A 12701-nucleotide genomic window follows, 5' to 3' on the forward strand; every position below is an offset into this window, starting at 1 on the left:
CCTGTTTTTTTGTTTTATTTGTGTGTGTGTTTTTTGTGGGGGGAAGTTTTTTGTTTCCCCATTTTGCTTTCTGTGTTTATTTCTATGTATTAGATAGAACTCTATGACGACCTGTCTTTGTTGAGTGACGTTAAAAATAGTATGTGTCCTGTGGGACTCAGTAGTGCAGTCACATTGATTTCCTGAGCTCAGTGCTCTAGGAATGTCCCTTGTGTGTGTTATGTGGTCCCTCCAGTTGTAATTGTGTCTTGATTGCTGTTGGTTCATTTGTGGGGCTTACTTTGAGTCTCAGCCCTGATCATAGCCTATAAGCTGCTGTATAGGTGCTTACAAAACAACAACAACAACAACAAAAATATGTAAAAGAAAAATAATAAACATTCATAGGAATAGAAAAAATAAAAATAAGAAAGGATAAAAGAAAAAGAAGTAATGAAAAGAAGAAAAACAGTATGAAAATAAAAAAGAAAAATAATAAAGAAGAAAAAAAAGTGGAAACAAAATAAGAAAAAAGATAAAAATAATAGAATAAGGAAAGAAAAAGGAAAAAAAGGAGGTATAAAAAAAGAAGCATAAAGAAAATTTAGGGACAAAAAGAAAATAATAAAGAAGAAAAAAGTGGATTTTGCCTCAGCAGAGTTTAGTACCTGCTGAAATCTCCCTTTGGATTTGCTGGTTGTGCAGCTTGTTGGATTCTGCTCTGATATTTGAAGCTTGCCACTTGTTGTGTTGGTTCTGGATTTTGGTAAGATCTGTGGTATAAGCCAATGTCAGATGCTTCCCTAGGCAAACTGTTTGTAGGCAAAAGCAATCCACAATTTGCTGTAGCCTCTACTGGGCTTGCCTGTGCACAGGAGGGATGATGCATCACATTAAGTCTGGCTTTTACCAGCAGAGGGCCTAGAAGAGGGTCAGCAAATATCTCAAGGCATCCCAGAATCTGCCTCTGCCTGCCTCCACCTGCAGGCTAGCTGTTGGACATAATCACTGTAAAGGCTCAGTTACTGGAAGAGCCTCTGGTGGAATTGGGAGAGTGGGGCTATTGGACCTTCCATGAGGTGTCCTTCAGACTGCAGGGAAGATTATGTGTATAATTCCCTGCCCCAGAGCCACAGGTCTGGGTCTGTCACTGATTTTTCCTTGACATTGCTAAGGCAGAGGCCCTATTAGTCAGGCAGGTGGGCCTCTGGATACCAGAGATTGAGTCTGCCAGAAGCCAGGAGGGTGTTTTTATCTGGTCTTTGGTGAGAGGCAAGTGCTAGTCTGGTTCACAGGAAAGTGGGGAGAATGGCCCTGCCCAAAAGCCAGTCACTGATAACCCCTGAGTCTACCCAGACTTCTGTGCCTCTGTTATGCAGGGTGGGGCAAACAGGATTCTCCAGGCTGGTGTGCTTGGAGGGGATTGCTCTGCCAAAGAAAGTTGCCTTCTGCAGATCGGAGGATAGCACAGCACAGAGATCCAAGCAGCTGCTCCCTCACATCTGTCCCCAAGCCACAAACTCCAGACATACCTCAGGCAACTCCAGTATGCACTGCTCTCCCTCCACTAGAGACTAGGGTCAGTGGCCGTGACAATATTTCCATGTTGGCCCTCTAAGAGGGTGCCTTTGTCTTCAGTGGGATCTGTCTCTCCTTGGCAGAGAGAAACCTTGGCTCTCTTCACAGATAGATGTTGTGTGGGTGCCTGCTCCTGGCTCTGGTGCTTAGGTCTGTGGAGCTTGGCCTGGGATATAGGTTTTACACTTCTCAGGCGGAGCCTCCTACAGCTGAGCTTCATTGGCAAACTCCACTACCACATGGTGACGGGGCCAGCACACTTCATGTCTCTGCCCTTTTTACTAGTCTCATGGTGATTTCTTCTGCCAGTCCTTGGTTATAAGTATCCTTTTCAGATAGTGGCTAGTGGGTAATTCACACTGATTGTTCCCCAATCAAGTTTTATTTCCAGTTTTATTCTGGGAGGAGGTTAGAGCAAGATTCACATACTCTGTCATCAGCTTGAAACTCTCTAGTTATTTATATTTTAGATATTAACCCCTTATCAGATATATGGGTTTTAAATAGTTTTCCCATTTAATCAGTTATTTATCAATTTGCTGATCATTTAATTTGTGCTGTTATGTTTTTAAACTCATCTCTAGAAAAATTAGAGAATTTCTATATATATATTTCTTTATTGATTAAGGTATTACATATGTGTCCTTATCCTCCCCATTGCCACCCCCACCCCAAACCCGTTCATGCCCTCAACCCCCTGGTGTCTGCATCCATTGGTTATGCTTATATGCATGCATACAAGTACTTTGGTTGATGTCTTCCCCTTACCCCCACCCTTCCCCACCTTCCCTCTGAAGTTTGAGCATCTGACCGATGCCTCTCTGTCTCTGGATCTTATTTTGTTCATCAGTTTATGTTGTTCATTACAATCCACAAATGAGTGAGATCATGTGATATTTATCTTTATATGACTGACTTATTTCGCTTAGCATAATGCTCTCCAGCTCCATCCATGCTGTTGCAAATGGTAGGAGTTCCTTCCTTTTTACAACAGCATAGTATTCTATTGTGTAGATGTACCACAGTTTTTTAATCCACTCATCTGCTGATGGGCTCTTAGGCTGTTTCCAAATCTTAGCTATTGTAAATTGTGCTGCTATGAACATAGGGGTGCAAATATCCTTTCTGATTAGTGTTTCTAGTTTCTTGGGATATATTCCTAGAAGTGGGATAACTGTGTCAAATGGAGGTTCCATTTTTAGTTTTTTGAGGAAACTCCATTCTGTTCTCCACAGTGGCTCCACCAGTCTGCATTCCCACCAGCAGTTCATGAGGATTGCTTTTTCTCCACATCCTCACCAGCACTTGTCATTTGTTGATTTGTTAATGATAGCCATTCTGACAGGTGTGAAATGTTACCTCATTGTTGTTTTGATTTGCATCTCTTGGATGATTAGTGACTTTGAGCATGTTTTCATATGTCTCTTGGTCTTCCTTATGTCTTCTTTTGAAAAGTGTCTATTTAGGTCCGTTGCCCATTTTTTGATTGGGTTGTTTATCTTTCTTTTGTTAAATTGTATGAGTTCCCTGTAAATGTTGGAGATTAAACCCTTATTGGAAATAACATTGGCAAATATGTTCTCCCATGTAGTGGGCTTTCTTGATGTTTTATTGATAGTTTCTTTTGCTGTGCAGAAGCTTTTTATTTCGATGTCATCCTATGTGTTTATTTTCTCTTTAGTTTCCATTGCCCTAGGAGCTGTATGAGAGAAAATATTGCTTTGGCAAATGTCTGAGATTTTGCTGCCTGTGGATTCCTCTAATATTTTTATGCTTTCCCTTTTACGTTTAAGTCGTTTATCCATTTTGAGTTTATTTTTGTGTATGGTGTAAGTTGGTGATCTAGTTTCATTTTTTGGCATGTATCTGACCAAATTTCCAAGCACCATTTATTGAGGAGACTGTCTTGACTTCATTGTATGCTCTTGCCTCCTTTGTCAAATATTAATTGAGCATAGTGGTTTAGGTTGATTTCTGGGTTCTCTATTCTATTCCATTGATCTATATTTCTGTTCTTGTGCCAGTACCAGGCAGTTTTGAGAACAGTGGCTTTGCAATACAGCTTGATATCTGGTATTGAGATCCCTCCTACTTTGTTCTTCTTTTGCAGGATCACTGCAGCTATTCTGGGTCTTTTTTTATTCCAGGTGAAATTTTGGAGAGTTCATTCTAGGTCTGTGAAATATGCTGTTGGTATTTTAATGGGAAGTGAATTGAATCAACAGATTTCTTTGGGTAGTATGGACATTTTAATGATGTTGACTCTACCAATCCATGAACACGGTATGTTCTTCCATCTGTTTATGCCTTCTTCTATTTATTTTTTCATTGTCCTGTAGTTTTCTGAGTAGAGGTCTTTACGTCCTTAGTTAAATTTATTCCTAGGTATCTTAATTTTTTTGTGCAATGGGATTATTATTTTTTAATCTCTCTTTCTGTAAGTTCACTATCTATATATATAAAAAGCTAGGGTCCCTAAGGACCAAGGTTTCACCAAACACTGGAAGTCAGTGCTGGGTTGCCATGGTGACCCAGCACTGACTGCAGCCAGTGCCTGCGCAGCAATCCAGCACTGACTGCTGAGGGGGCTTTGCATTAGGCCCAGAGAGAGGCCTGCAGAGAGAGAGGCAGGGTCTGATCCCCAGCTTCTATGGCAGATGTTGATCAGCCATTGCCTCTGGCTTTGCCAGCAGCCTTGCCTCTGTTTCAGCCCTGCTTCTTTTATGAGGCCCAGAGATAGGCCCCGAGACGCTGACTGGCATTGACACTGACCAATCAGAACCAAATCTGGGTGAAGTGCCAGGAGCCAATGGCTGCCTAGAAGGCGGAGCTTTTGATGCTGACTGGCATAGAAACTGACCAATCAAAACCAAATCTGGGTGAAGTGCCAGGAACCAATGGCTGCCAAGGAGATGGAGCTCTTGACACTGACTGGCATAAAAACTGACCAATCAGAACCTAATCTGGGTGAACTGTGATGGCAGAACCTAAGGTGGGGGCTGAGGAGGAGTTTTAAAGGCAATAGTTGTTTGGTGTAAGGTGTAAGAAAGCAGTTCAATTTTTTCATGACTGGTTTGGTAATATAGTGCATACGGCTGGCTATCAGTCCAGATATAGGGATTATGTGTTTTTGTCTGCCAAGAGCATCGTCTCCTACTGCAAAAGGCTTTTTACCCCCATTTAAGCAATGCTATACTATATAATCTATCTATACTACTAATCTATACTACTAAAAGGGCAATATGCTAATTAGACCAGGTCGATCAGCTATCTTCTGGACATCTGACTTCCTTCCAGACAAAGCCATGGTGGTGGGGGCCTAGGCATAGGCAGTTAGGAGCAATCAGGCCAGCAGGGGAGGGCAGTTGGGGGCAAAATCAGGCCGGCAGGGGGTTAGGGGTAATCAGACTGGCAGGGGATTGCACTTGGCGGGGGGGTCAGGCAGGCAGGGGAGGGTAGTGGGGGCAACCAGGCTGGCAGGTGTGGGCAGTTGAGGGCAAGATCAGGCTGGCAGGGGAGGGCAGTTAGAGGAGATGAGGCAGGCAGAGGCAGTTAGAGGTGTTCAGGCAGGCAGGCAGGCAGGTGAGCGGTTAGAAGCTAGCAGTCCCAGATTACAAGAGGGATGTCCGACCACCGGTTTAGTCCCGATTGGAAAGGGTGCAGGCTGGGCTGAGGGAATCCCCCCCCCTCCATGCACAAATTTCATGCACCCAGCCCCTAGTTGTATTGGGTGCAAACACGTTTACCAGAGTTATATCTTCTTGTTGAATTGCTCCCTTTAGTATTATGCAGTGACCATCCTTACCGCTTTTTATGGCCTTTACTTTGAAGTCTATTTTGTCAGATATAAGTATTGCAACCCCAGCTTTTTTCTCATTTTTTTGCTACATTGTCAATTTTATTATGTCTAATATTTTTTTGATGAAGTCTTTAGGGTTTTCTATGTACAATATCATGTCATCTGCGAATAATGACAATTTTACTTCTCCCTTTCCAAATTAAATGACATTTATTTCTTCTTCTTTTCTGATCACTGTGACTAGCACTTCCAGTACTATGTTGAACAGGAGTGGTGAAAGCATGAATCCCTGTCTTATTCCTGTTCTTAAGGGAAATGGTTTTAGTTTTTCCCCACTGAATATGATATTGGCTGTAGGTTTGTCATATTAGGCTTTTATTATGCTGAGGTTTGATCCTTTTATTCCCAGTTTGCTGAGCGTTTTTATCAGAAAAGGGTGTTGGACTTTGTCAAATGCCTTTTCTACATCAATTGATATGATGATGTGATTTTTGTCTCTCAATTTGTTTATGTGATGTATTACCTTTATTGATTTGTGGATATTGAACCAGCCTTGCATCCCTGGTATAAATCCCACTTGATCATGGTGTATGATCTTTCTAATGTAATGTTGGATGTGGTTTGGTAGAATTTTGTTGAGGATTTTAGCATCTATGTTCATGAGGGATATTAGCCTGTAATTCTCTTTCTTTGTGGTTTCTTTATCTGGTTTTGAAATTAGGATAATGCTGGCTTCATAGAAAGAGCTTGGAAGTGTTCCTTCCTCTTGAATTTTTTTGAGTAGTCTGAGAAGGATTGGTTTTAGTTCTTTGAATGTTTGGTAAAACTCCCCCGTGAAGCCATCTGGTCCAGGGCTGTCGTTTGCTGGAAGTTTTTTGATTACTGTTTCAATTTCGTCAGTAGTTATTGGCCTATTCAGGTTTTTTTTTCTTGATTGAGTTTTAGAACCTTATATTTTTCTGGGAATATGTCCATTTCATCGAGGTTGTCCAGTTTGTGGGAGTAGAGTTGTTCATAGCATTTTTTTATGATCCTTTGTATATCTGTGAGGTCAGTTGTTACTTCACCTCTTTCATTTTTTATTTTGTTTATTTGGGTCCTCTCTCTTTGTTTCTTGGTGAGCCTGCCTAGAGGTTCATCAATCTTGTTTGTCCTTTCAAAGAACCAGCTCTTGGTTTCATTGATCTTGTGTGTGTGTGTGTGTGTGTGTGTGTGTGTGTGTGTGTGTATGTGTGCATGTGTGTATGTGTATATATATATATATATATATATATATATATATATATATATATTGTCTCTATGTTGTTTATTTCTGCTCTGATGTTTATATCTTCCTCCTTCGGGGTACTCTGGGCTTTTCTTATTGTTCTCTTTCTAATTCTTTAAGTTGCAAGGTTAGGTAATTTATTATAAATTTTTGTTGTTTTTTTGAGGTGCGCCTCTAGAGCTATGAACTTCCCTCTCAGGACTGCTTTCATTGTGTCCCATAGATTTTGGGTTGTTGTGTTTTGATTGTCATTTTTTTCCAGGATGCTTTTTATTTCTTCTTTTATCACTTTGGTAACTCAATCATTGTTTAATAGCATGCTATTTAGCCTCCAAATGTTTGATTATTTTTCATTGTTTTTGTTGTAGTTGATTTCTAGTTTAATGCATTGTGATCTGAGAAGATGCTTGTTATGATTTCTATCTTCTTGAATTTGAAGAGATTTTGCCTGTGTCCCAATATATGGCCTATCGTTGAAAATGTCCCATGTGCACTGGAGAAGAATGTGTATTCTGTAGCTTTGTGGTGAAATGTCACCCTCAAGATGTGAGTTAAGTCTATCTGATCTAGTGAGTCATTTAGGATTGCTGTTTCTTTGCTGATTTTTTGTTTAGAGGATTTATCCAGTGGTGTCAGTGGGGTATTAAAGTCCCCTACTATGACTGTATTGCTATCAATCTCTCCCTTAATATCTTCCAGAAGTTGTTTTATGTATTTGGGTGCTCCTGTATTGGGTGTAAACATGTTTACCAGAGTTATATATTCTTGTTGAATTGCTCCCTTTAGTATTATGTAGTGGCCTTCCTTAACTCTTTTTATGGCCTTTACTTTGAAGTCTATTTTGTCAGATATAAGTATTGCAACCCCAGCTTTTTTCTCATTTCCATTTGCCTGAAAAAAATTTTTCCATCCCTTCACTATCAGTCTGTGTGAATCCTTTGTTCTGAGGTGGGTCTCTAGCAGACAGCAAATATATGGGTCATATTTTCTTATCCACTCAAAAGAGCTACCTGTGTCTTTTGATTGGAGCATTTAATCAATTTACATTTAATGTTATTATTGATAAGTACTTGTTTGTCCTCATTTTTATTCTTAATGATTTTGTTTCTTCTTGCATTTCTGTTTCTTCTTTTTACAGCCGTCCCTTTAGTATTTCTTATATTGCTGGCTTGGTGGTAATAAACTCTCTTAGCCCTTTTTCGTCTGTCAAGTTCCTGATTCCACCTTCAATTTTGAATGACAGACTTGCTGGGTATAGTATTCTTGGATTCAGTCCCTTGCTTTGCATCACTTTGTATATTTAATTCCATTCCCTTCTGGCCTGGTGTGTTTCTGTTGAGAAATCAGTTGATATTCTAATGGGAGATCCCTTGTAGATAACTTTCTGTCTCTCTCTGGCAGCCTTTAAGATTCTTACTTTGTTGTTGATGTTTGCCAGTTGAATTATGATGTGTCTTGGTGTTGGTTTTTTTTTTGGGGGGGGGTTCATCTTGTTTGGGACTCTATGTGTTTCTTGGACTTGAGTGCTTTTTTTCTTGCCAATATCAGGGAAGTTTTCTGTCATTATTTCTTCAAACAGGTTTTCTATTCCTTGCTCCATTTCCTCTCCTTCTGGAACCCCTATTATGCAGGTGTTGTTTTATTTTGTGTTGTCTCAAAGATCCCTTAGTCTCTCCTCTTGCTTTTTAATTCTTCTTTCCAGTTGCTGCTGTGTTTGTATGTTTTTTCCTACCTTGTCTTCTAACTCACTGATGTGGTCCTCAGACTGTGCTAGTCTACTGTTTAAGCCTTCAATTCTGTTCTTTATTACAGCTATGTTGTTCTTCATTTCCTCTTGGTTCCTTTTCATGTTGGTGACATTCTCATTCTACTCCTTATAATTCTCATTGAATTGTTTGTATTTGTCATCCAGACATTTGAGCATCCTTATAACCATTACTCTGAATTCTTTCTGTGACATGTTACTTGCCTCCATTTCATTTAACTCCATTTCCGGTGATTTCTCTTTTTCTTTCCTTTGGGGATTGCTTTTTTGTTTCCCCATGTTTTGCTGTAGCGTTTTAATTGTTTCTGTGTCCAAGATCCAACTGCTTTGCTACCCAGGTTCTTTTTGGGGTGGTACTAGAAGTGCGATCTCTCAGGTCTCCTGGACTTGGTAATCTAGCAGAGCTTCCTACTTGAGCTATTTGGGTTCTCTTGATGTAGTTGGATCTTTAATGTTAGTTTCTTATTCGTGAATGAACTCTCGTCACAGGTTAGCAATGTGACTCACCCCCAGCTTCATTGTGCAAGCTATTTTGGGTGTGATTGTAGAAATTTTCAATAAAGATACATTTAAAAAAACAGTCCGTTAGGATTATATCCAAAATTAAAACAAAATATTATGAAAAGTCTGAGAATAAAGTAAGTTTAAATTTGAAAACAAAATGAAAATGCTTATATCTATTCAAATAGATGAAATGGCACATTGTAGTCAATACTATTTACCAGATATTGTACCATGGATTTTATGAATATAAACCATCATATATATATGCATACTATTGACCCGGTGCACAGATTCATGCACATTGAAAGGAAATTAATTAGAAGGTGGCTGGCGGGGCAGGATTGGATGAGACAGCCCAGACACTCCCTGGAGCCAACCTCCTGCAGTACCTCCCAGCGTCTGCAGTGTGAGTGGGGTCCCTCTGGCAGGTGGTGTCCCTAGGCTTAGCCTCTGAGGATTGGGCCAAAACTGGTTCTCCGACATCCCCTGAGAGGTCCTGAAGTGAGAAAAGACACTCTGCAAAGTTTCTGTCATACAGGCTGTGGAACGTAAATGCATCTGTGCAATAAACCAGATTCTGTGCGACAGTGCCCCAGCAACAACATAACCCATGGTCAAAGGTGGAATCATGCAGCCCTGAGAGGAATCAGGTTCCCTCCTCTCTGGTTTTGGGGTGCGTCACCCAAGAACCGCCACTGCCAAGTCACTGCAGCTACGCAGCTCCTGTGTTAAGCGTCTGCACCCTGGTGGTCAGTGCACATCATAGCAACCAGTCAGAATGGCGGAGGGACACTTAGCATATTAACTATATATATATATATATATATATATATATATATATATATATATATGGTATATATGTATATATCTATATACCTATCTCTCTCTCTCTCTCTCTCTCTCTCTATATATATATATATATATATATATATATATATATACCTATCTCTCTCTCTCTCTCTCTCTATATATATATATATATATATATATATATAGAGAGAGAGAGAGAGAGAGAGAGAGAGAGAGAGATAGGTATATAGATATATAGATATATACCTTGTCTATATATATATATATATATATATATATATATATATAGATAGATATACCTTGTCTAGTATATATATATATATATATATATATATATATATATATATATACTAGAGGCCCGGTGCACAAAATTTGTGCACAGAGTGGGTGTGTGTCCCTCAGCCCAGCCTGCACCCTCTCCAATCTGGGACCCCTCAAGGGATATCCGACTGGGCAGTCGGACATCCCTCTCACAATCCAGGACTGCTGGCTCCCAACCACTTGCCTGCCTGCCTGCCTGATTGCCCCTAATTGCTTCTGCCTCCCAGCCTGATCACCCCCTAACCACTCTCCTGCCAGCCTGATCAATGCCTAACTGCTCCCCTGCCAGCCCAATTGCCCCTAACTGCCCTCCCCTGCCAGCCTGGTCACCCCCAACTGCCCTCCCCTGCAGGCCTGGTCCCCCCAACTGCCTCCCCTGCAGGCCTGGTCCCCCCAACTGCCTCCCCTGTAGGCCTGGTCCCCCCCAACTTCTTTCCCCTGCAGGCCTGGTCACCCCCAACTGCCCTCCCTTGCAGGCCTGGTCCCCCCACAACTTCTCTCCCCTGCAGTCCTGGTCACCCCCAACTGCCCTGCCCTGCTGGCCTAGTCAACCCCAACTGCCTTCCCCTGAAGGCCTGGTCCCCCCCCAACTGCCCTCCCCTGCCGACCTGGTCCCCCCCAACTGCCCTCCTCTGCCAGCCTGGTCACCCCTAACTGCCCTCCCCTGCAGGCCTGATCACCTCCAACTGCCCTCCCTTGCAGGCCTGGTCCCTCCCAATTGCCCTCCCCTGCCGGCCATCTTGTGGCGGCCATCTTGTGTCCACATGGGGGCAGCCATCTTTGACCACATGGGGGCGGACATCTTGTGTGTTGGAGTGATGGTCAATTTGCATATTACTCTTTTATTAGATAGGATATATATATAAATATAATCTCTTATCTATATATATTATATATATACATATATATATTATATATAATATATATATATGTATATATATAATATATACATATATATATATATAGATAAGAGATTTTCATTACCGAAGTGAGAAATCTCAGACTCTGACACCTGATGTGACTTATGACCAAGACTATGTTGTTAGCAAATGGTAAAATGGTGTTTAAATATAGGTACAGTAGAATCTTGGTTCTTGAACTTACTTCATTGTGGAAGGCTGTTTGAGAAGTAATTTGTTTGAAAACCAAATCATTTTTTCCTATTAGAAATAAAGTAAATTGAATTAATCCATTCCAGACCTCCAAAAGCAAAAAACAAAAACAAAACCTCCAAAATATATAAATACTCACAGTACAACTTCCTGAGATGTTAGCAATGTGAGTTTTAGAGGTAAACTGACTCATACTCCCACATTCTCTCTTTCCTTTGTTGCCAGAGGGATGCATGACTCATCATACAGGTATCAACAAGGAAGGGTTGTTGGGTATGAAACTGAAGTTTTGTTCAACAACCAAGTCATTTTTTTCCATGATCAACTTGGTCGATAACCAAATTGTTTGATATAGAAGACAATGGAGAACTGAGTTTTGACTGTAGTTTGATTCCTGATACCTGTTCATATCCACAACACTATACTGTCTAACAGGTGTTGGAAGACTTTCATTTGTTTAATACTAAGAAAGTCAAGCAACTGAAGGAACAAATTGTGTCTAACAAGTGTGCTGCTTCTAGACATCATGACCAAAATGTTATCTTGCATTCCCATGGACAAATGCTCCAAAGTGATAATTATTTAACAGGAACTTTTTTTTTTTCACTATGTGGTTAAGTATATGATAAGTTGAATTTTTTAAAAAAGTTTAATTAATGTAATATATACTTAAACTTTTTAAAAAATACTTCTTTTATTCTCCAAAAATATACATTCCATTTTTTATTAGAATTTATTTGAAACACTGAAAAATACAGTAGAAAAAGCACACAATTCCCCTAGGTGGTCTGAGTCAGTGGATAGAACGTTGGCTACTGAAGGGTCCTGGGTTTGATTCCAGTCAAGTGGACGTACCTTGATTTTCAACTCAATCCCTAGCCCTGGTTGGGACACATGCATGTGGGAAGCAACCAATCGATGTGTCTCTCTCACATCGATATTTCTCTCTCTCTGTCTCTACCCACCGCCTTTCCACTCTCTCTAAAAATCAATGGAAAAATATCCTTGGGTGAGAATTAACAAATAAATAAATAAGTAAATAAATAAAAAGCACACCATCAATAAAATTTAGGTAATAACTTCATGAACAAAACTCCAAAGGCACTCTTTTATTTTCTATGTCTACCAGGTAAAATTATTATTCTTTGGGGCACTGTGTAAATCTCAAATTTCCTATACATGGTTTATGACTCTCCTAGACAGTTTTTATCAAAAATTTTTTTTCTGGAACCAATTTTTTTACACTTTCCATGTCTGTTAATACATTACATTAAAATTATATTTTCATTTTTACATAATTACTATGAATCTTACAGATCCAGAATTGGGTATGTATTCATCTCTCTATCTCTACTACTAAATGCAATGCCCAACACATAGGAGGCGCTTAACTGTAGTTTAATGAAGAGATGGGAAATACTCTTGCTGAATTAACTATGATATTTAATTTGAAAAAAAACAACACAATTACACTCCACCAAAACGTATCTAGAATAGAAGATAATGGAGTTATTTTCAAATGAATGGCTATGAAAGAATTAACAAAGTGCAAGTTTTTATAAAAAT

The sequence above is a fragment of the Cnephaeus nilssonii genome (genome assembly GCF_951640355.1).
Source record: "Cnephaeus nilssonii genome assembly, chromosome: X".
NCBI classification, from domain to species: Eukaryota; Metazoa; Chordata; class Mammalia; order Chiroptera; family Vespertilionidae; genus Cnephaeus; species Cnephaeus nilssonii.